This window comes from Bacillus rossius, chromosome 13, assembly GCF_032445375.1.
Source record: "Bacillus rossius redtenbacheri isolate Brsri chromosome 13, Brsri_v3, whole genome shotgun sequence".
Lineage (NCBI taxonomy): Eukaryota > Metazoa > Arthropoda > Insecta > Phasmatodea > Bacillidae > Bacillus > Bacillus rossius.
In genome coordinates, this window is record NC_086340.1 from 20,106,476 (window position 1) to 20,130,682 (window position 24,207).

Consider the following 24,207-nt stretch of genomic DNA (forward strand, 5'->3'; position numbering starts at 1 on the left):
TGAAAATACCTTTAATTATTTCATGAATATCTTCTTCAAGTTTGACTTGTTCACCACTTATATTAAAGAAAGTACATTTTTTTTTTTGCTGAGTTCAGCAACAATATCATCCTTTTCAGTAAATTCGAGAAGTCATTTGCTAAATAAATACATAAATTGCCATCGCTAGTGGAAGCACGTGCTTGAACATTTTCTGTTGACATATCAGATGGATATACTTGCACATGTTCCATTTAATAGTGGAATCCAAATACGTGCAAGTATATTAAATTTATGCATGCATGTGGTACTTTCGGGGCAGTTCAATCTGTTTTCTTTGATGTGATACAATTATTTTACATCGGATGGGGATGAAACTTTCCAGCCATTGTCTTCTTCGATAGTCACGTCCATGTGCAGATGTATAGATGCTCTATGCTGCGTATATTAATAAGTTTACTGGTGACTTTACCTTTAGTTAAAACAAATAGCTTGTCAAAAATCTTGTTCATTATGAAGTTCATTATAGCAAAAATCGCTTTTTCCAAACGTCTTCCAGTCTTTCCTTGCAAATTGATATATTCTAATGTTCTATGCATACATTATTTATGCATGTTTGTTCTGATGCCACTATTCAGCCTGAAACTGTATGCACAAGAATACATATTTTTCACGTAATTCTCACTGAAATATGCCCAAATTCAGCTTTGTATTATCCCTATTCAGCTGGTTTATTACCACAGGGAGCATAATTTCAAATTCAACAGAGTCCCGTTCTTGCAAAAATTATCGCAAGAGCTTGTAGACTTCGGCCTGTTTTACTCTACCGTTAACTTTTGACAGTTTTTTTGCCAGACCCTGTACACGTGCCATGAACAAACAGTAAAGTCTCATAGTCGGTGGCTCCATGGTTAAAACCCATGCACTGAAGAATGAGTCAGCCCATATCAGACATAAAAACTTTGGGGGATATTACTCCAGCGTCTTTTTTATATACTCAAAAAATTGATAGTACATGTTGATTTGCTCTATTTGATATTAGAAATGTGAAGGAAAGCCCTGACTTACGTAATATAAAACAAGTAATGTAATCAGTTCGAACTCGTAATTGTTAAGACCATCGGTACCATCGATACAAATAGTCTCTGCCACTTTTTTTTTCAATAAGTCACACTAAGCATTGTTCATAATAATTAAGACAAAATAATAACACGAAATATCACTTGTACTTACCTCGTTCTCGTTAACCCACGCCTCCACACTAATACCATCGTCTCTGTCTCTCACAGAAGTGGCACATAAATTGTAACACTGCTCGATATTGTATAAGTCTTTTCTGGTTATGAGGTGAATTCTTTCTAGTTTTGAATCGTGTATCTTGTCTAGAATGGCTTGGAATGAAATCTTATAGGCAAGGTCTGTTGCTAAATTAAATTTTTTTCCGAATCAGAGAGACTGAGATGGTCTATATCATTTTGTTGGCCCACGTGTGTTGAAATGTAAATAATTTTACACATTTCGCCTTCAGATTCGATTACTTGTATGCTTGCATGACATGTCCCATATAGATTTTATTACCGCCCTGATTTTTAAGGTGCCTCTGACCGGTACTTTGTCACATGTAATAGCCTTAACTATGACATACCTAACAGAACTGTCAGCACGCCGTTTCACATACCTGGAAAAAGTTTCCTTTTTTACATTTTGCTTCCGTTTCACAAAATATTCGACAGAAGAACACTAGAAATTGACACCAGCAATGTACTCCGATTCCAGATGATCCAGAAGTTGCCATCGCTATGATGTTTTCGTATTAGGTCTGAACTCACATAATGAGGACTTGAAACTGTTTTTGGAAACAATCTCCACACTGATATTTCCGTTCATGGTAGCTTAGATTACGAAAATGATTAAATTGTCTATCGCAACATTTGCACTTAAATTCACAACTTTTTTTCCTGTTCTCTCAAAAAGATACGTAGTCAACTTTCCCGGGATGTTTCGTCAACACGTGATGGCGAAGATTTTTTTATAATAATAATAACCTTTGTCCACATTCTTCACATAAAATAGCTTACAGTTACTCATAGCTTAACACTCACTGTAACAACTGAAAAAAAATGAAATATTTAGTAAAATGCACGCGCACTTATCCAAGAAGCAGCGTGTGTGGACTGGAGAGAAAAAAAAGTGCATGTGAAAATAAAAATTAAAAAATGCAGGGATTTGGCGCTCTCGATCGGCCAACTTCGGGAAGGCTCGGCATTTGCAACCAGTTGCAGCAAGTAGCATTCCTGTCGCTAGACTCTTGTACTACTTCACTGGGCTGGGTGCGTCCTAGATCTTGCAACTATAAAGGCGCGGTTACACGGAACGCCGAACTACTCCAGGTGAACAGGTTTAAGTAACACGTTTACAAACGCGAAAGTATACGGTTACATGGAAGTTGGTATAAAGTCTGTTCAACTCCAAAACCGATTGTATGTGGCCATCGAATGAATGTGTTGTGAATCCTCTTTATTTTATCAAGTGCACCTCTGTTAGAGAATTACCATCAGCATCAATTTTAAAATAAAATAAAATATTTATCTGTTATTTTTTTTTTCTTACAGTCAGTAAAATATTTACACGAAATTGTCCAGGACCATTCTCTATCTTGCATTTTTCACAAAGAACTTTTATACTCTCAACACTCAACAGCCAATCAGAGGCTCATGTAGAAGAGATGTCGTTATGAACTACTGAACTACTTTGCAAACCTGTTTAGGTTAGATGAGAAATGGCCTTGAACGAAACATGTTCAGAAAATGGGCTGTATTAATAAAAATAAATAAATACTAAAAAAGGTAAAGGTAGCAAGGAAAAGGTTTTGCTAAAAGTAAAAGGTAGAAGGAAAAGCAAATCCTTCCATCCGTTTTAATAATGAATACCTTTTACTTGCAAGGAAATGCTTCTGCAAAAGAGTAAATAATCTACACTCACGGTGAGTCACAGCATGACGCGGCAGTTTGTTGGTTGTATAAATATACCTCGTTTAGTCAGTCAAGACTGGTTTCGTGTGACGCGAGGTTGTTTGGTTCATAGTATTTGTAGATCGTGTGCAACAAATGTCTTCAAGCAGTGAAAGCGAGACGGAAAATAGTAGTGTATTGCGTAGCGACGAGCTGAAATTTATTGCTGAACAACTTCGAGTTTGTCCGGTCATTTTGTCAGAATCATAAGCTCCACAAATTAAGGAAAAGAAAGATGCAGCAATTGCGAGTGTTTTGAAGAAATACAATGGACTTTTTGGAAAGAACCTGGATTCGCAGTCATTAATGAATAAAGTAAACAACATGAAAACACGTCTGAAGAAGAAAACCGATGTAAAGAAAACCGGAAACAAAAGAATCAAACTCGTCGATTGGGGAGAAGAGATGATGATAGCACTGCAGGCAGACACAAATCCAACCAAATCGAGAATTGAAGGTACATAAAGGCGTATATGTGTAAAATGTTTAATTACTTCTAAGATCCAAGTACAATTGAGTTGAGAGATGTCGTGGCGTTTGGGTTCCATGCTAGCTGTAGTCTACTATTAGTGTGTACATACACTATAGTGACCATAAAAAATAATTTAATTATGGATTTAAATAAAGTGCTGTTTTATGAGCGATGTGAATAAATGACACAACTGTTGCTACCAAATTATCTTCAAAAAGTGGAAAATCTTTTAAGAACACTATAACTTTATTGAAAAACAACATTACACTTCAAATGGTTGTGGCAGTTTTAAGATTGCAGTCATATTATAATACAACTCAACATGTTAGTAAAGTTTTTCTTTTTTTACATTTAAACACTTTTACTTGCTAAATATTGTTAACTTTGTTCAGTTATTTTCTTTATAGCTGGTCCTATTATTATTTTTTAACTGTCACATAAAGAGAAATTTGAAGATATCAGCGACAGATCACCAAAGCTAACTTTTAACTTGTTTGTATGTCCGTGTATTTATTTGAGAGGTAGTGATCGTAATGCAAAATTGTTTGTAACAGGGTCACTGGAATGCGGAGTAATGGGACAAATCTCAAAAGGTGCAGTAGCATCATCCTCACTTGAGGCGTCACCCTATTAGCCCCCTCCATGCAAAGCAACAATGAAGCCACGAAGATCACCTCTTGAAAAATACGAAAGTGACGAAACAAGGAATTTATCTACGAAGGAGTTGCAGCGCTTGGTATTACTCCAACAATATCAATTAACAAAAGTGCAGACCGAATATTACAGCAACTTAATAAAACAACAAAAGGACGGTGACTCATTTCATTGTCAGCAAAATAAAATTGTAATTGACGAAAACAAATCTTACTACGATTTAACGAACTAAGTAATTCACTACGCTAATCAACAGATTTCAGTTCACTTATGTAACAATAACAAAGAGTATTATTTGTATTGAAAATTAATTCCAATTATACGTTTTCTGTACTTTCTTTGCAATAAAATCAGTTTTTCCCTGGTTCGCTTACATAAATTGTTCAATTATTGCTGCCACATTTTTTCTTATCTGTTGTCCTTGATGCCGTAGAGCAAGTCTATTTACATCTGCACCTTCACCATATGCCTAATTGAAAACGTCTTCGTCAGGGGTAGTTTCATCTGGGTCAAATTCTGAGTCATTCAAACTTTTAGCAACGTTATGCAATACAAAACACGCCACTATAATTTTTGGTACATTCGCATTCGCAAGTTTTGCCCGACAAATATATTGCAAAATCGTAAAACACCGCTTTAGTTGCCCGAAACACCTGTCTATGAAAACCCTTTCCTTTTTCAGAAGTACATTGTATTTCCTACCTGCATCATCAACTGGATTTGTGAAGGGAGTCATCAACCAGGGCTCAATTCCGTAGCCATCATCAGCAATCAGCACTGCATTCTGTGATCTACTCATAACTTGTCTGATTTTCGAATTTTTCCAAATTCTTGCATCATGCACGGATCCGGGCCAACTCACGTCTACACTTGTAAACATTTCTCTAGCAACCCAAGTAGCTTGTACATTTAATGTAGGTTTGCCTTTCCTACTGATGTATTCATCACCATGGAGTTTTGGTTTCAGAATCCCTACATGTGTACAATCTATCACGCCAATTGCTGTTGGAAAGCGATACTTACTTTGTCATGATCCTTTGCCTCGAGGAGGGATATTCAGTGGAGGGAAACTTTATCCAGTTGTCAACCTTGGCAACAATGCGTTCCACAACATCACGCACAGTTAACGATACCGTTCCTTGTGACACTCCAAGTTCTTCACCAATTCCTTTTCGATAACCTGGATCCACGAGATACCGCAAACATATATTCATTTTTTGAGATGAGGAAAGCGCACCTCCTCGACTTTCAGTAATATCTCCTAAAAAATAATTCGATAGCCACTCAACATTATTTTCTTCAAAACGAAATAAGCTTTTGAAGTCATCAGTGTGCGTGTTCACACGAGTCTTATAATGTTTGACATTCTTCACTACTACTAACTTGGCCATAGCGTCCTTACATGTCCTTTTACTTCACTGTCGAGTCTGCAACTGAACATGTATTATTTGTGAAGCATTTGCTCTAAGCTTTGAGTAAAACGTACACTTTATTAATTCCCTTTTACTTCAGCTTTGAGCAAATCGTCTACACTACGAGGTTTTGCTTTTACTACAAAAGTGAAAGGTTTTCTTTCGTTTTTTTATTAATATACCTAGAAGTATTTGCTCTACATTGTACAAGTAAAAGCTTTTCCTCCACTTTATTAATACGGCCCTATGTGTAACCGCACGTTATAGTTGAACATATGGCGGTGTCTAATCCCACTTAAGAGGGTAGAACCCTAAACTACTTTGCTGACATAATTTAGTTTTTACCTCTTTGCCTTTAATAAATTCGTTATACAACTATTGTTAATTGTTTATAAACTTAACACACACGCACACACATATATTAATTTGTAGAAACTCAAATACCAATTTTTATGTAAACTGTACCATTTAATCATGATGTATACAGTTTTAAAATAATCATTTGTGTGTGCATTTGACATGAATGTGTTAAATCTTTTTCAACAAAATTCATAAATAAAACAAATTTGGATTTTATAAACCATTTTCGTGAAAAACTATATTTTAAAATTGTTTTCTGAAAGATTTACAAAAAATAAGTAATAAAAGATCAAGGTTATACAAAATCTATTAATAAAAAACTATATACAACACGTTTACATGCTTTAAGTCCATGCTATAGGGTTAACATAAGATTTGCCCATTAAGTTTCTAAAAATTCATCCCATAAAGACTTATTAAATTTACATAAACATTTTAATACACAGTGTAACTTAAGTATTATTGTGAATTTAGTATAATGATGAAATCACGAAATTATTTAAGCCCCACACCTACTTGAGCCCACATACTGTGTGCAGAGCGAGAAGACTGCGCGCCAGTCCAGAAGCGACACTGCGCTAGAAGCATCAGCGAGCGTCGCGCTTATCATCCCCTCCTCGCAGACACAGATACGCCCCTTAAAAGGGAGGGAGCTCGCTTGTCTGGGTCGCCGAACCATGTGCTAGCACGAAACTTAAAAAAAAAACCGCTCAAGTTTTGTTTGAAAAGTGTCTGATAACGAATAGTATTTAATAACTATTGGACTTATATTTACACGTTTCGTTCCATGGCTTCAATTTAACATTTTAATTTTTTTGGACAGTAGAAGAGGCTAAATCGGGTGTTTTTACTAGCGTTTTTTTTAGGCATGAAAAATTCTGAACGCAATGTCGTAAGTGGTATAGGGATGACCCGGGAGACTTGGTCATAAATATCCCTCCTTAAAATTACAGGTTCACTGCCAAACGTCCCACAAAGGTGCTTGTACCGACTATAAGACTACATGGCAGTTCGGTGGCACGTAGAGGCGAAGTTGGGAGTGATGCGGGTGCTAGTATCGCCCTTAAGACTTAGTCTCACAAGCCATGTTGATTTTTTAAAGAAATATATCGTTATTAATATTATTGTAGGGATATTTACGAACTTCTACGATACCTCCTGTCGCTAATATTTTCAACAGGTATTCGCTAAGTGTAATACCTACTTATAATGTGTGTAAAATGTTGCGCAAGTGATAATAATTATAATTCTTCGCACGAAATTTTACGCCTATTATGTTACACTTAGTGAACATCTTTTGAAGATACTGGTGAGAGAACAAACCATGCAAAATAGGTATCGTGTTATAATTTTAGAATTAGTGCTCGATTAAAACCAATTACGAGCAAAAGAAAGAAGAAAAAACGCGAGTGTGTCTTTCAGTGTTCGCCAATGATGTGTATCCTCTAACCTCGGTAACGAGCAAATTCGCGTGTTCCCATGTTGCAAATACACTTTATAATGCGGAACTCGGTACGCGAAATTCATCGTGGAATTTTTTCAAATAAAAATGCGCAAGTTGTGGTTTTTCAACTAAATTTCTGGACGCGAATCGCACGTGGTTTCCGCACCCGTCGCTAGAGAGCAGCTACGTTGACTATCGAATAATTTGATTACCAGAGCGAAATTTCAAACTATATAGTGAAACGCGTCCGATAGAAGAAAATAAAAGACATGAAGAAAATAAAAATTGGTTGTCTGTAAAGTCTGTTTACGGACGATGGTTTAACGTGACAACGTCATAACAAAACATTGATGAAATGATTGCATACTTTTATAAATAAAATTGAATCATTTTTATTGAATTATCACTGTTTTGTATGGATACAAAGAAGGAGTGAAATGAAATCCACAATTTAATTAAAAAATTTACTTTTATTTGCACTCATTAATTCAAATATGTTTATTACTTTAACGAAGAGATTATTTTAAGTGTAACTTTAGACATGTTTGCTATTTAACTTCTTCCAATCCGTGTTATTCTGTTAAGGATAGGACGATGATAGGAAAAGTAGGAAACGAATGGGAGTGTTTCGAGTTTAATGTGCCTCGAAAAAGTCAAATCGATGGTTGTTCCAATCGAGTGGAAGAGAGACAGATGCGGCGCAAGCGCACATCGAGCGTAACGGGACACAGCGTAACGGGACTCTTTTTCCATGCGTGCAGCAAGCGTTCATCGATTTATTAGACGTTGCCACGTCAAAAAGAAAAAAAAAAAAGAAATACCAAACCCCGAGCTGATTCTCGACAAGGAACATAATTCAAGTACTGCTTATCTGGATGAAATTAGGTTTCCCTTTGTCTTTGCGAGCTTTTGGTTCGCGCCATCCGCCACGGACGGCGGCCACCGCAGGCGACACCCGGCCACGTCATCGGCGCGGCGGCGGGGGTTGCACTCCGCGGCCCCACGCGCGGAGCGGACAAGAGTCTAGCGGCAGCACCGCTACTTCCTGCAACTGGCTGCAAATGCCGAGCCTTTCCGAAGTTGGCCGATCGGGAGGGCCTACCCCCTGGATGTTTTATTTTTTATTTTTACGCGCGCGTTTTTTCTCTCCAGTATAAAAAAGCCACACAGACTGTTTAGTGGATGGTTGGTTATATTAGGTAAGTATAGCTACATTAAAAATACTGTAAAATCATTTTATGGTTGCTTAGCAAATAACTTTTTAATATGTAGCTATCCAGCGCCAGGAAAAGTTTACATGATATCATAGTATCTTCAATGTAGCTATCCTAACCCAATTAACCGTCCAAAATGTTTTAAAGTATTTATAATGTAGCTAACCTAACCTAATTGACCATTAGTTATCATGTCTTTACCTGAAAATTAAAAGTTGCGTAAAATTACAAGGGAATACGAGGCGTCCCGAGAATATTTGTGGAAGACAAAGACTTCCTGGATTTTATACGGTATGAAAAATATACAAATCCACGAAGTACGAGTCTTCAATTAGGTATTTTCCTCTAAAAACAATTACAAATACCGTTGCCTTGTTTATGGTCTTTCCTTTTAACACCTCCATATTTATTTACAATGAACAAAAAAAAAAAAGATGACGATCGGACGTTTTGCTCTCTCGTCAGTGAAAAGACGGCTTCCCGTTGCGGGATCGCGCCGCCGGTCCCGGAACGAGCGTGAGCGGCGCGGCGTTTGCAGCCAGTTGCAGGAAGTAGCGGTGCCGCCGCTAGACTCTTGTCGCCGCCGGTCCCGGAACGAGCGTGAGCGGCGCGGCGTTTGCAGCCAGTTGCAGGAAGTAGCGGTGCCGCCGCTAGACTCTTGTCGCCGCCGGTCCCGGAACGAGCGTGAGCGGCGCGGCGTTTGCAGCCAGTTGCAGGAAGTAGCGGTGCCGCCGCTAGACTCTTGTCGCCGCCGGTCCCGGAACGAGCGTGAGCGGCGCGGCGTTTGCAGCCAGTTGCAGGAAGTAGCGGTGCCGCCGCTAGACTCTTGTCGCCGCCGGTCCCGGAACGAGCGTGAGCGGCGCGGCGTTTGCAGCCAGTTGCAGGAAGTAGCGGTGCCGCCGCTAGACTCTTGTAGCGGACGCGCTACCTGCAGCCGGGCACGTGTAGCTGCGCTCCGCTGACGGCAGCGGGACCGGTCCGAGACCACTTCTCTCTTTCCTTATACCATGAGACCACATGACCTCGTCACGCGGTGCTTCGCTCCGCGTCATCAGGTGACTCTGACGCGCGCCGGTCCCTGGTCTCGTTGGTGTCCTGCCCGTGGGAAGCCTAACATGTACATCGAGTTCTGCCCCTGCCCGAACGCGCCCGAATATTCACCTTCGGCCGACCTCGGGATTTGTTTATATATATATATATATATATATATATATATATATATTTATTTATTTATATTTCTCTGTTTATTTTAATGCAGCCTAACTAACCGTCCATAGTGTTTTAAAGTGCTTTAATGAAGCTAACCTAACCGACCACTACTAATATATTTGAATACATTTTTTCCCTGCGCAATAAATAAAACAAATCCCAGAGGTTGGCCGAAGGTGAATGTTCGGGCGTGTTCGGGCAGGGACAGAGCTTGATGGAACATCTTAGGCTTCCCGCATGTCCGTTGCCGTTCTGTTACCGAAATTGCGCGCATGCGCAGAGCTCACTGCCCCCCCTCCCCCCACCCCCCTCGTCGATTTCGTCCAGATGGCTGAACCGCATCTGGCGCCATTAACTCGCATGCAGTCATTTTTTTTTTTTAATGATAATCTGGGGACGTAGCAAGCGTGCTGGTGTGCCAAATGAAATATGTTAGCGAAATTTATCCTGGAATACATTTTCTACACTTTTAATGGTCGTAGCAAGAAATAATCGCGACTTTAAAAGTTCTTAAGAAATTTAAAATTACACAATGTAAATCGCACGATGTTAGGATATTCGGCGTAGAAAATGTATCGATGGTTGCCAAACGTCCGCTAGAATGCATTGAAATCAGTTTCTAGCCTCGCGCAGGGCACAGTTTATTAAAACGGTTGCTTTTTCGTTACCTAACAGGGATTGGTTTTGGACACGTTCCGTAATACGGTCTGCGAGTTAAGTTACAGTTGTGTCCTTGCTGCCTCACCAACATGTCTTGGAACACCGCCCTGTGAGTAGGCGGTAGGGGTGAGAGTTGTCGGGTTTCCCGCCTGCGTGGCGTGCCGTGCTTTTCTCTAATACTATCGACAAAACAAGGGCGCTCTCCACAACCAGAGCGACATTTCACAAGCCCCCCAGTTGCGAGGCTATGCCCGTTTGATGACTGTGCCTCCGGGCTGACTAGTTCGCATCCAGAGCTGAGATGTTCACAAGCAACACAAGCATCGGACAACTTCCATCTTCTTGCGTTTCAGACTTCATTATTTGAAGGGAATTGTTCTGATAAAGTTTGAAGTTGCAGATATATTTCTTTTGTTATCATACCGCATCGCGTTTTAACTAATTGAAACTTCTGCACAGTAAAAGTAAATAAAAATTTATAAACGACTTCATCAAATACATATTTAAAATTCTGTACGAAATAAAATAGATTGTCCAAAGGAGCCCAGAAAAAGAAATTTGTGTATACAGTTTTACAGGTTCAAGACATAGTAGCCTGTTGGTAATGTCCTGCTACCTAAATGCGTTTATAAGCGATCGTTGTTTTCTTGCGGTACGCTGTCAAAAATTTTCACCGTAAATTTACGATGAGCTCTGGTTACAAAATTAGCCAGGGATATTCGTAAATTTATAGGTACAAAGTCGACTTACTTTGAACATGAGCCCACAAGAATAATCTTGGTTAACAATACAAACATTCAAAAACTTGTTAGGTCTATATTTAAAAAAATTCTTCTTCCTTCCACGTGGTTGTTTATCCTGAATACAAAACACGAAATTCGAAATATATGGAATTTTTCTTCGATGATACAATTAATTAAAATAACGAAGATCTCTTCAATTCTTCGTTGTAAAGTTCGTAACTTAACTGTAACACGATTGCGTTTCTTACGTAATTTATAAACACCCGGCCTAAAGTGGCACGAGTCCGGTTCGACTCTGCCTCCGAACAAGGAAAGTCTCTCAGAAATTGACTGTTATATGGTTTGTTATTTATGTAGTTGTTCTCGTACGTAACGTATTAGCAAATGTTCGGGAAAATCGAATGGTTCTGTGTTGTAACCCTAACTGGTCATCAATGAACGTGATCGCTTAAGCCTGGATTACAACAGCCCGTTTCTTCTATCTGCCCCGTCATCCGTCCGTCAGTAACTTGACTTGCTGTCAATCTGATGGACAAAAAAATTCCATCCTGCGGACCGTTGTTAAAAAAGTTTGGCAAGCTCGTACTTTTCACAGACCGACGGAACAGATTTGTGGTAGGTTGTGCCAGCCGATTGTTATCAGAACACAAGCCTGCGAAGTTTATTTTTATTCGCTAACTGTTCGATGTTTACGTTTCTCATTATAACATTGCGGGTGTTAAAACTCACGTCCAAACAATATAGTTACGAAGCTGGAATTTTTTCCAAGAGTTTGCCATTGCTTTACGTACGGAAATACGACATAAAAAGCTAACAACACCGAGATAAAATCTGGGAGAGAGGAAAAAAAAAATGTGTTGTTGGCTGCACTGACGTGAGATTTTTTTTTCGGCGGACGTTTGGCATTTGGTATCATATATATAATATTTTTACTATTGAAATTAAAATTGTTTGAATTAAAATATTTTATTAGTAAATTATTTTTATTGAATTTTTATATTATTGAACATATGTCTGTCTGTTTGTTTGTTTGTTTGAGAAGCACACCGATTTTGATGAAACTTTTTTTTGTGTTTAAAAGTGTGTGATTTTAATTAAAAACTTGTATATGTTTTATCTCGTTACGATGACGGAAGCCGGAGATATAACAATAAAACCACATTTTTTCACAACCAAGTGCAACCATTTTATGGTGAGCTATTCCATTTCTACCAATACTACTTTGTACTACACACATAAAATAATTGATCTATTCCATGACAATCAGTCACTATTTCAAGATAGATTATCACGACTTTATTATATCATGTGATAATTAAATTTAAAAATTCACCGTGTGATTATTTACACCACGCTAGTAAACTTCAATTTAAAAACACGCAGGTTACGTCATTATGAGGATGTATGGATCCGGGTTGCATATTTGTAACTGTTCTCGTAGTTTTAGAAGAACATTTTTTTAAATACAGTTTGCATGCTTTTTTGAAGTTATACTTTTTAGATACGTTATGAATAAATTATGAGAATGAATTTTTACGATTCGAGGGCAGCATGCAACAAAAATTGTCGGGCTGAGAAAAGGCTACATACAAATAAAATTATATATGTGCTTGATATTGAATACTGGTCCCTGTAATAAGAAACATGTCTTTATTGTTAATATTAGTGATAGTAATTGTGTTTATACAATTTTTCAGGTGTATTTAGGTAAGTGAAGTTATGTTACGTGTGTATAATTTATTTGCATCATAAATTATTATATTACTATTTAGTAAATAATTAAAATAAATAAATTAGATTAAACATACATCATATTTATTGATTTTCATTATTATTTAAAATTTATTTGGTTAATATTTTTCTAAATTAAATGATTAATTTTATGCACATGTTTGTATTAATAATGAATAGTGAGTAATAATTTAATTAATTTTTGTTACAATACATTACAAAATAGTTCAGTGTTTTAAATAGAAAATTATAACTTTTAACGCGCGTACGTAAATACAAACACCTTAAAATTTTACTATAATGTTGAAATCACAAGAGCGCAACGGAAGCGATGCCACAGCAAAAAATCTAATATTATTGTGAACATGTGGTTTATAATCACGCGACAGACAGAAATAAACGATTTTACATGAAATGATTCTGGTTATTCACACATACACGACAGCAATCAATTTTAAAACGTTTTTATAGACACACTTTTGAGAGAAATGTGCTTTATAGAAATTTAACGTACATTCACAATAATCACTACGTGTGCCAATGCAACAGTCTAATAATCATTCGAAAATAAAATTCTAATACCTCCGCGACCCGATGTAAAAAATAATCTTTTACAATCGGAAAGTCTTTCGCGTTCGAAAATTATGTCCCTCTGTCGCCACAATCGTGTCGAACGTTAGCTATATGGGTAAGGTTTGAAATAGGCAAACGTTTCTAAACGCTAGGGAATAACTGTATGTTTAGGTACATGCCAAACTACATATCAAATAAAAAAAAGTATTTCGTGATCATGTATGTTGAGCTTTTAAAATTATTAAAACCAAGAGGAAATGTGACTTTTAACTCATTTAACTTTGAGTAGGCTATATTACGTAATCGATATTTTCTACTCTACTCATTCATGCAACTAGGTTAAATTGCACACGACATTGATGATCTAGGAACCTAAACAATGGCATAGGCTGCAGGTGGTATAACATTTTCAAACCACAACAATGACGATTCATGAAAACATTGTTATTAACAAACGCTATATAATGATATACGCTAACAGAGTAGGCCTATTTCTTTTCGCAGTTTTTCCAAACCAAATGTAACAATGCGAGATATGAGTTTTATAAATGTTAAATACCGATTTCAAATAAAAAAAAAACATTTCGTACCTGGAACAAAAAAAAACTAGGCAGAGTTGTTAGAATTTAAATACCCTGGAAATTCGTGACTTGAGATGGTTAGATATTATAATGACAGTGAGCAGCTACTATTATTTTTTGATACTATACTTAGGATTATAAAAATGTTTTGTCTTACCTTAAAACTTTTCAGACGGCATCCGGGCAACGTCTGCGAACAAGCAAAACTATATTCATTATAACCGTAGACAAAGAGCCCCGCACCAGAGTTAAGGTTTACTCCGTTACATCACAGCAAGCTTCCGCAAGGAGACACTATAAGGTACTGGACGAAGAATGGGAATGCAGCCATGGCTTTTTTCCCTATTGCTTTTTCACAGTTGTACAACCTGTTTTCCGCTCCTTGCCTTCCCACCGGTCGGTGTCTGCCTCTGTCGGCCACACGGAAAACTATTTGCACTCTGCACTCTCGGTCCCGCCAATAAAATGGCACGCGTGTGTTTGACAAACACGCGTATCATCGTTTGATTCGGTTACAACTACTCAAAAAATTAAATAAGAAAGTGGTGCGGGTAAGAACTGAAAAAATTTGCGTCTCGTATACTAGCAGGTAACAAACAGCATTATCAGGCTCTGAATAAAGTTATACGTTTAAAATAAAATAAAAAATTTTCTTTTGATACTATTGTTTATAAAACTTTTCCATTGTTTATGACACCACATTTAAGCTATTTTGCGTGAGTGTGCACAGGAAAATAAGTTAACTAACGTTTACAGTTTGTACAAAGAGCGATCATCAGCAAATTTTTAAATTATAAACTGGTTTGTTTTCCATTAAAGAAAAGAAAAAATTGATACCCATGATTACTTTAACTACCTAATCTAAACCCAAATAAAATTTATATAATTTTTTTTTATGTTTTCAATGGATTTGAGCTAGTAGATAATTTAAATTTGACCGGTTTTTAATGTAGCTCGAAGTGTTTTTTTTTAATACAGTTGTAACATTAATTTGGCTATAATATAGCCTTAAATTTGTAACAATGACACAAGCTTTGTTGTTTGCTGCGATCGTGACGAGTGCCACTTATCGCTGGCCACAAACGTAATTAAAATGTGTGTGTATACACAAACACACATTCAACACACACACATATGTATATATAGGTATAGCCTGTAATTTCACAACATTGAGCCGGAAAAAAGGGGGGGGGGGATAAAGTGTTAAAGGTATATATAAAAAATTTGTTTATTGGTTTACCTTCTTTTGAAAAAAGCCACTACTATCAGAAATCAAGGTTGGAATATTTATAATCTGTAATCTTTGTAAAATTATTAATTAACAATGTTTCATGTTTATTAATTATGCCACAAAAGCACGTTTTTAAATTCTGAATTCTCCCCTCGCCATTTTAATTAATTGTGACTCTGTCATCCCGCTACCCTGAGCTTGGTTATTATACACCATATTCTTATACCAGAAGCTTGGTTAATATACATCATACTCATATACCAGAAGCTTGGTTAACATACACTATTCTCATCTACTCGCAGCTTGGTTAGCATACACCATACTCATACCAGAAGTTTGGTTAACATACACCATAAGCATATACCAGAAGCTTGATAACATGCACCATACTCATATACCAGAAGCTTGGTTAACATACACTATACACATCTACCGCAGCTTGTTTTCCCTATTTAAAATATTCAACCAAACATCAAAAGAGCTATAATTCAAAGCTTTTGTAATTCCGAAACTCTTCATGTGTAAAACATTTATAAATAACCAATTTAAACTGGTTTGCTGAATATTAAAAGGAAAAAAGAAATTATTTTTTACAGATAGTATAATATTAAATAAATCTAATTTATTTTGAATTTATTATTTAATAAACTTAATAAAACTCAATTTAGAAGTTTTAGACTAAGAAATGAATATCTAAATTAAAAGCCAAAATTAATCTACTTGTTAAAGTAAAACTATTGGTTTATTGCTACGGAACAGTGGGAATGCTAATTACAGTTATCATACATGTATACAAAATATACCATTAGTAACAGGCAGAAACGAAACTGCAAAAACTGCCGTTACTTTTATGACGTATATAGATTTATGGCCGTGTCGAGTGCAAAAGCCTGTTATGCAGAATAAAAGATAAAAAAATTAGGTTTATGCTGAAATGCTAGTAGAAACGCACAGAATATGAATATCAATAACTATTATAACTAATAAATAAATTTAATGTCCATACATTTACTGAATGTAATAAACTGTATTGTTGCCCTTTCAATTTCAGACTTATTTGAGTAAAATTAGTATTAGCTATTTACTTCCAAGGCGATGTTGCGAAAACATGAAGTATATAACGAAGCTGTTATTCAACGTACACGGTTCAGAAACCACTGTTATATTGGAGATCCCGTAGTCTTACGTCTTTGTACATGACCGTATGACGTAAAAATCTACCAAACAGATACCAAAACACTTGGGCAGAGGTTAACGGCCCCTGGAAAAACTCGGCATTAGATATCTCCTAAAACAGAAAGAAAAAAATAATCCTCTTCGAAAATTGATGTATTTCCACCTTAAAGAAACTAACCATCACATCAGTGCTAAAGGGCGCTGAAATAGCTCCAAAACATATTTTGAACTTTAATGTTTGAATGTGTAATATTTTTTTAGGAGTCTATTATTTTTTAAACTACAATTGCATCCACGTCAAACTTGTGGACTGATACATGACTCGTAGAGGAGGCAGAAATATCGAAGAACATAGGTCCATAAATAAGTACATACTATTTTTTTTTGCTTGAGCCATTATCGTATACAATGACACTGTACATACGTCGGACTTCGATATTATTGATGAGAACTGAGAACATTGATGAATCGTCATCGATCTTCTGCAAAACGGAAAAATAGAAAGTAAACTATGTATTGGCTTTTTAGTCGTTCCAGAATGCTCGGCAGTGTATTGGCTAGTGAAACTTTAGAATTTCAGAACCCACTGTTGTTTATTGGGGGCAAAACATTGCTGTGTAGTATCAGGATGTTATGAGATTCCGAAAAAAATGGCATTGTAGTGAATCGCATGTTTTGTTTCCGCGTTAACTGATTTTAACAGCTCGATACTATCATATTATACGGCTCGCTCGAAAAGCATTTTAACGAGCATTGAATAAGAAAATTCATCAATCGTCATCTATCTACTGGAACGAGGAATGGAACAAAAATACATAACCTAATGTTACTGCTTCTATCTATCGTTTCGGAACACTTGGTAGAGTTTTTATTTATTGGGCAGTGAAATGTAAGAATATCGGAACCACCTGTTGTTAATATTGCTGTTTGTGGTAGTGTTATTTCAGTAGCTTATACAATTTCGAGAGATGGCGTTGTTTAACAGTTCACTATTATATACTAATTATAAAAATGTTTGGGAAAATTATTCCGTACATTGCATGAATGGTTGGAATAAAAGTAGGAAATTAACGTTTACATTTTTAGAAACTCAAATATGAATTTTTAAAGACTTTGTCCGTTTGTGCCAGCATCATTAAAAAAACTACGGAATGGATTTCTATGAATCTCTGTTTGTTAAAAAGACCATTGGCTGACTATTTATCTACATATGTCATTACGAATTCACATATCTAAAGGCATGAAAAGGGGGTAAATATGAAACTGGTCACTATCTACAAAAAAAAAGGAGAGCGTGTTTTGCCATTTCAAAAAAAAATTTACCGAGTGGAATTGATTGAGATAAAGCGTAATAATATCTGGCACACATAATATGCATTGTAAATAAATTGGTTTCTATATTATTTTCTGAATTACAACCCTGAACATACACTGTATTATTTTTTGTAAGTGGAACAGAAATATTTATATAAAAATAACAGATTTATGTAAATTTGTACATTTACATAAAAAAATTGTATCACTACAAAATAATGTTCAGAATAATACTGGGTTCGTATTCTTACAAAGGTGTGTTGTCCCAGTACCTCAAATACTTACAGTTATTTGTAAATTGATCCCTGAATATCTTTCTAGTTTTTACTATGCAAATGAATGAGCACAATGGAACAAAATAAAATCCATTTATTCATAAATCAATTATCTTTTCCATAGTTTAAATAATTATGCTCGAATGAAACATCGATAAAAATATATAATTAAGCGTCGATTTTCGTAAGAAATTATCAGTATTATCTCGAAAAACGTATTTCATATATAAAAAAATAACCATAGCCATGAGTTGTACAAAGTTACAATATATTTAATGTAGTATTACCAAATATGGTTTGTATACTGGTTTCTAAAGGAATCTTTTGTAAAAGCACAGAAATTTTTGACGTGACAACGTCTAATAAATCGATGAACGCCGGCTGCACGCACGAAAAAGTGTCCCGTTACGCACAATGTCCCGTTACGTTGTGTACCGTTACGCTCATTGTATGCTTGCGCCGCATCTATCTCTCTTCCACTCGATTGGAACAACCATCGATTTGACTTTTTTCGAGGCACATTAAACTTGAAACACTCCCATTCGTTTCCTACTTTTCCTATCATCGTCCTATACTTAACAGAGTAACGCAGATTGGAAGAAATAAAATTGAAAACACGTATAACAGTTATAGTTAAAATAATCTCTTCGTTAAAGTAATAAACATATTTGAATTTATGAGTTCAAATAAAAGTAAATTTATCAATTAAATTGTAGTTTTCATTTCACTCCTTCTTTGTATCCATACAAAATAGTGATAATTCAATAAAAATGATTCAATTTTGTCCATAAAAGTATGCAATAATTTCATCAATGTTTTGTTATGACGTTGTCACGTTAAACTATCGTCCGTAAACCGACTTGACAGACAAACAATTTTTTCTGTGTATTTTATTTTTCAAATGAAACCTTATAAAGACCTGATATTATTACCGAGTAATTTGCTTCACTTATGGATGTTTGAAATTCATCACTCACTACTGTCGTTATAAAGCTAAAGTGTTAGTACTATATTGAAATATGTGCGAGCGAAAACATGGGTGCTCACCTAGTATTATACTGTTACAAGGCGTGCGGTGCGAGCCAGTTACCTGCTAGACAGTCCTGCGAGCGTCACGTGAGCATACCGTTAGTGATTATGGCGGCCCGTCCTCAAAACACCTCTGCCTCCGCGTCCTCCTTCCTCGGCGCTTGTTATCTATCCCTTAGCGACCTGGGGATTCCACGGGCCAACAGAGGCCGCCGCGCGGAGTGGCGTGAACAACGCGCCGCTGTTCTGGATGTTTCGAGCGTCGGGTCGGACCGGGATGACGCGACACGTCACAACCACTCCAGTCGGTTCCAGAAAGACGTCAAACGGGTATGAAAGCGGTGACGCCGGCCTCCGGGGGATTTTAGCTCCAACAGGCGAGTTGAGTGAAGTGCGAGTTAGGCGAGCGGCGCATGCGCGGAGCGACGGGACCGTGCGAGTGTGTGACCGAGTGGCGCGAGACTGAGTGTTCGGGGCACGCATTTTTTCGCGAATAAATATGAATGGGGTTTAGACTGCAACAAGGTATACCCGTACTATTGGTTTCTTCCTTGCGATTGGCAGCCGGCTGCGAGAGAAGTCGTTGCCTTATTTGACACAGCCACTCAGGACGCGTTTGCTTCCGCGCTGAATTACTGTTGATTGGTGATGGAACTGTCGACATGTACATGAAAGGAACTCACCCAATCAGGAATCATAGACGATGCTACAATGTTTTAACTGTCAGCTAGTCTCGAAATCTTTTCGCGAAATATGCATGCCCCTACTGTGTGTGGATACGTGCGAGGTAAGGGATGAACCGCTATTGAACCTAGCTCCAGTGAGGAGTGCGAACAGTGCATTTGGCATATACTTAGTGATTTGTGAAAATACGTTAAGTGTGGTGATTTAATCAGTACTGTAAATATTAGTAGCCAATAAAACTGTATAAATAAATTGGGCTATAGGCCTACTTATGAATCCATTTTTCCACTTTTAACAATACTATAAAAATTTCAGATACATGACAAAATTCTGCTGCTTTGGTTTATCTATTATAGTTTAAGCAAGTCGCTGAAATCACCGGAGTGTCATTTGTATCGTAGTAGCATAAAAATCACGCTATTTTATGAGAATATGAAAGTTTTAAATATGAAAATATAAAAATCTCAATGTTTGGAACTTTTAAGACCACGTGTCTTGCCTTTTGGTGCGGCAACAGCATAGCCTTAAGTTTTCAAAAGCTTGGCTTGACGGAAATAGAGAAAGGACACCAGTTAGTTCTATAGTTATTAAGTTATTACTAGCTACCTGATCCGGCTTCACACGGATGCGCTCTACTAATAGGGTGTAATTTATATTTAATAAGTAAAAACTTATAACTATAAAGTTCTCGTGAAGTGTCCGGTGTTTTCTAAGATTACTTACATACTAAAACATACTGCTATAACTAAAGAATTTCTTTGTAAAAAATGTTGACAGCTTTTTTCTTATGAGACAACATAAAGAGATTTGGTTAGAAAAATCACACGCGAAAAGCTACATAAAGCTGTCCATGTGAAAAGCACTCAACTCTCTTGTACTGTGGCTTATGTTCGAACGCTGACTTCGTCGTGGCATATTTAGAATACTAAACTTTATACGTGGATAGCAAAAAAAAAAAAAAAAAAAAAATTGCAATATTTACAATTATTAAATATTTAATTATTAAGACTTATGGTTCTGTAGTACATTAATCTGACGTAGCAGTCATGTATTAGTCAGTTTAAGCCATGTAAGTACTCTAAAAACGCCTTTTTACGACTTGATTTCAAATCATCGAGATTTCGGTACTATCTTTAAAATTGGTATAAACTTATTATACACATAAACCTTTTCGAAGAAATTCTTTAAATGATGGTGAAAATCGCAACAAAATCCACCTAGTAGTTTACAAGAAGTAAGCAAACAGACAGACAAAAGCGGATAGCGACTTTTCTTTATATTATTTAGCGAATCAGAACCAATGCCCTACCTTTTATGATTTATTTTTATACGCAACTAAATTAACCTCATTTTCTCTCTCTTTTTGGGGCGGAACTTCGGAATTATACGTAGCTTATATGCTAAGCCAGAATATAGGATAAATCTGTTTCATTCCTTATTCAAATATACATTTCTTATTGAAGTACTGAAGACGTGATAGAGTAATAGATATCCAAACTTGGGAATAATTGAAGGTTTCATTCAAACGTTAAAGGCTAAAAAGTGCAACACACTATTTCATGCTTTCAGTTAACTCTGGGATTTAAATATTAATTTGTCTGTTAACGCCTTCCAAGAAACATTATTGAGGGTACCACCCCCCTAAATGCACCCGCCTTATCAGGGGTGCATTTGTGTTGGGGATGCGGGATGATATGTGTGACGCTCATTGGTGCTTATAGCGCGGTAATCTCTTCTGAACTGGCGCGCAGTCTTTTCTACGAGATTTGAAGTGGTTGCCATAACATTTCATGGCGGGGAAATAAAAATAAAGTCGTGATGCAAAATCCTTGAGAGTGCTTTCAAGAATAAATACCGGATGTTTCATGCCTAAACATTATTCTGAAAACACGCGTTTTTAGCCGTTTTTTCACTATTCTGAAAATACAGTTTGAAAACGAAATACGGAAGCAGAGAGTTGCTCATCAGTCTTCAGGAGTATTCTTAAATGCTTTACGTAAACAGACACCACTCGGATATCCCAAAGAGGTTTCAAACCTCGTGGTGTTTACTGAAGCCGCTCCGCCTACCCGGGCACACACACGGTGCGCAGAGCTTCAGGAAAAAACAACAACGTGTTTTCAAAACTACTCAATAAATCCGAGTGGGGTGTCTGCTTACGAAAAGCATTTAAGAGTTCGCTGAGGACCGAAAAGTACTTTAGATTTCGGAATTAAGTTTTTAAACTGTTTATTTTCAAAAGAGTTAGAGTGCTTAAAACCGCATGTTTTCAGAGTAATTTTTAGGCTTAAAACAACCGGTACAGATTCTTTGGAAAGCACTTACGGGACTTTCATTGCACCTTTACCTTCATTTCTCGGCCACATAATGTCACGGTCACCGCTTATATCTGTGACGACGAGAAGACTGCGCCAGGGTGTCCACAAGGAAAAAAAATATTTCGTACCAACTTAGGAGAGAAAAAAGTACTAAATTATAATTTGTTATGGTTTATAACAATTTAGGAAGTTATTATGACATTGCAATGCTCGAACTTAAATATCACACCACTAACACATACATTCCATAGTTTTTTAAAAATAATTACGCTTAATAATAAAACATATTGGAGTTACAATAATATTATTATATTAAAGAAAAATTTACTAGATACTAAACCACCATAGGCGTGCCTACAGGGGGGGGGGGCAGGTGGGCCATGGCCCCCCTAATGTAATCACTCAGATCGGCATTTTCTCTAACGTGTTCGTTAATATTCGTATATTCCTGGCACTGTGACACTCAAACTGTGTTTCAGTGTTGCAGCGTGCTAATTAGCAATATTTTTAAACATTTTATCATTCTGGATATACAGCCGCCTTAGTTTATTTAAAACATGAGGTCCCTTAAAATGGCCAAGCAAAAAAAAAAAATATTTTAAGAGCTTTGTTAAAGTTCTGTTGTCTGAATTGCTGTGTTTGCATTCACTAAAAAGAAGTTCATTTCAAGGTAGATCTGGACCAAGCTATTGGAAATTCGAGGGGGGGGGGGAATGTGTAAGTACACTTTAAACATTGTCTATAAAAAAAACATATTTTTCAAGATTGTTAAAATTATACGGATATAAATATTAACTAGTAAACATATCTCGTTGATACTGCACAAAAATATCAACAAGTCAATGAGTGAATGTATTTAGGCTATTTAACATTCTAAATTCAGCTTCTGATTTAAAAATTTAGCAGGGCCCCCCCCCCCCCCCTAATGGAAATGTCTGGGCACGCCTATGTAAACCACTAATAAAGTTATAAAAGTACTAGATCTAGTACGAAATTACTAACTGTGGACACCCTGGACTGCGCGCCAGTCCGGAGGCGACACCCGCGCTAGAAGCACCAACGTCCCACCTCGCCGACACAGATACGCCCCTGACGAGGCGTGGTCCCTTAAGAGGCCAGCCACTCCAGTGTTTCAGGGGCACTACGCAACCTGCGTTAACCTCATAAGATTCAATGCTTTTTTTCATTTTGCTTATAACTAACTAACTAATATAGATTTCGAAATGATGCTTGCTTGATATGTAAGACAACGATGCTCTTATCAAAGCCCCTTTCTTCAAAAAGGTACATAAATTATGGTTTTATACTAATCTTTACTAATATGCATAAGTGTATTGTCTAGGTTTGAACCATAATTTATGCACGTTTTTGAAGAAAGGGGCTTTGATAAGAGCATCGTTGTCTTACATATCAAGCAAGCATCATTTCTAAATCTATATTAGTTAATTAGTTAGAAGCAAAATGAAAATAGCATTGGATCTTATGAGGTTAACGCGGGTTGCGTAGTGCCCCTGAAACACTGGAGTGGCCTCTTAAGGGGCGGTCTCTGGAGCGTGTGGGCGGACGCCGGGACGTCTCTTCGGCGCTAACGCAGATCCCTTGTCGGCGCCGCTGACCCAGTTGCCCGCGCCGTCGCGTCGCGTTCCGATCGCGTCTCCACCCCCCCCCCCTCTCACCCCCCCCCCCCCCCCCGCGTGCAGAGCTGTGGGGGGGTCACCGAACCCCGCTCCCGCCGCGAGACGACACGTGTCTGTGTCTCTCGGTGCTCGCCCAGTGATGTGTGGACATCCGCAACCTCATGTACTTAACACGAAACTCGGATACGAAATACCTACAACGCAGGATTCTTTAAAATAACGCCGAGCGTGATAAATAAACTCACATCGTGTTTTCAACTTGACTTCTTTGACGTTAATAATACGAAGTTTCTGCACCCGCCTCTAGAGTTCGCTGTTGCCGGAGCAGCTACGTCGACTCTTGAATCATTCGATTGCGAAGTTTTTAACCGTACAATGAAACGTCTCTAATAAAAGCGAAACCCCCCACCACCACCCCCCCCCCCCCAATCCTTGAAAAACAGTAAACCAGGTCTGCAACTAGAAAATTTTATTAAAATACTGCTCATCTTATTAAAATT

At 37.2% G+C, this 24,207-nt stretch overlaps 1 protein-coding gene across 1 annotated transcript in view; it reads right to left on the bottom strand.

The window, feature by feature from the left end:
* The window catches only part of LOC134538606 (facilitated trehalose transporter Tret1-like), a 32,744-nt gene extending 18,414 nt beyond the window's left edge, over positions 1-14,330 (bottom strand). The window contains exon 1 of the mRNA XM_063380034.1: positions 14,201-14,330. The gene's annotated coding sequence lies outside the window, so the exon portion shown is untranslated. The remainder of the gene's footprint in view (positions 1-14,200) is intronic.
* Positions 14,331-24,207: the final 9,877 nt, after the last annotated feature.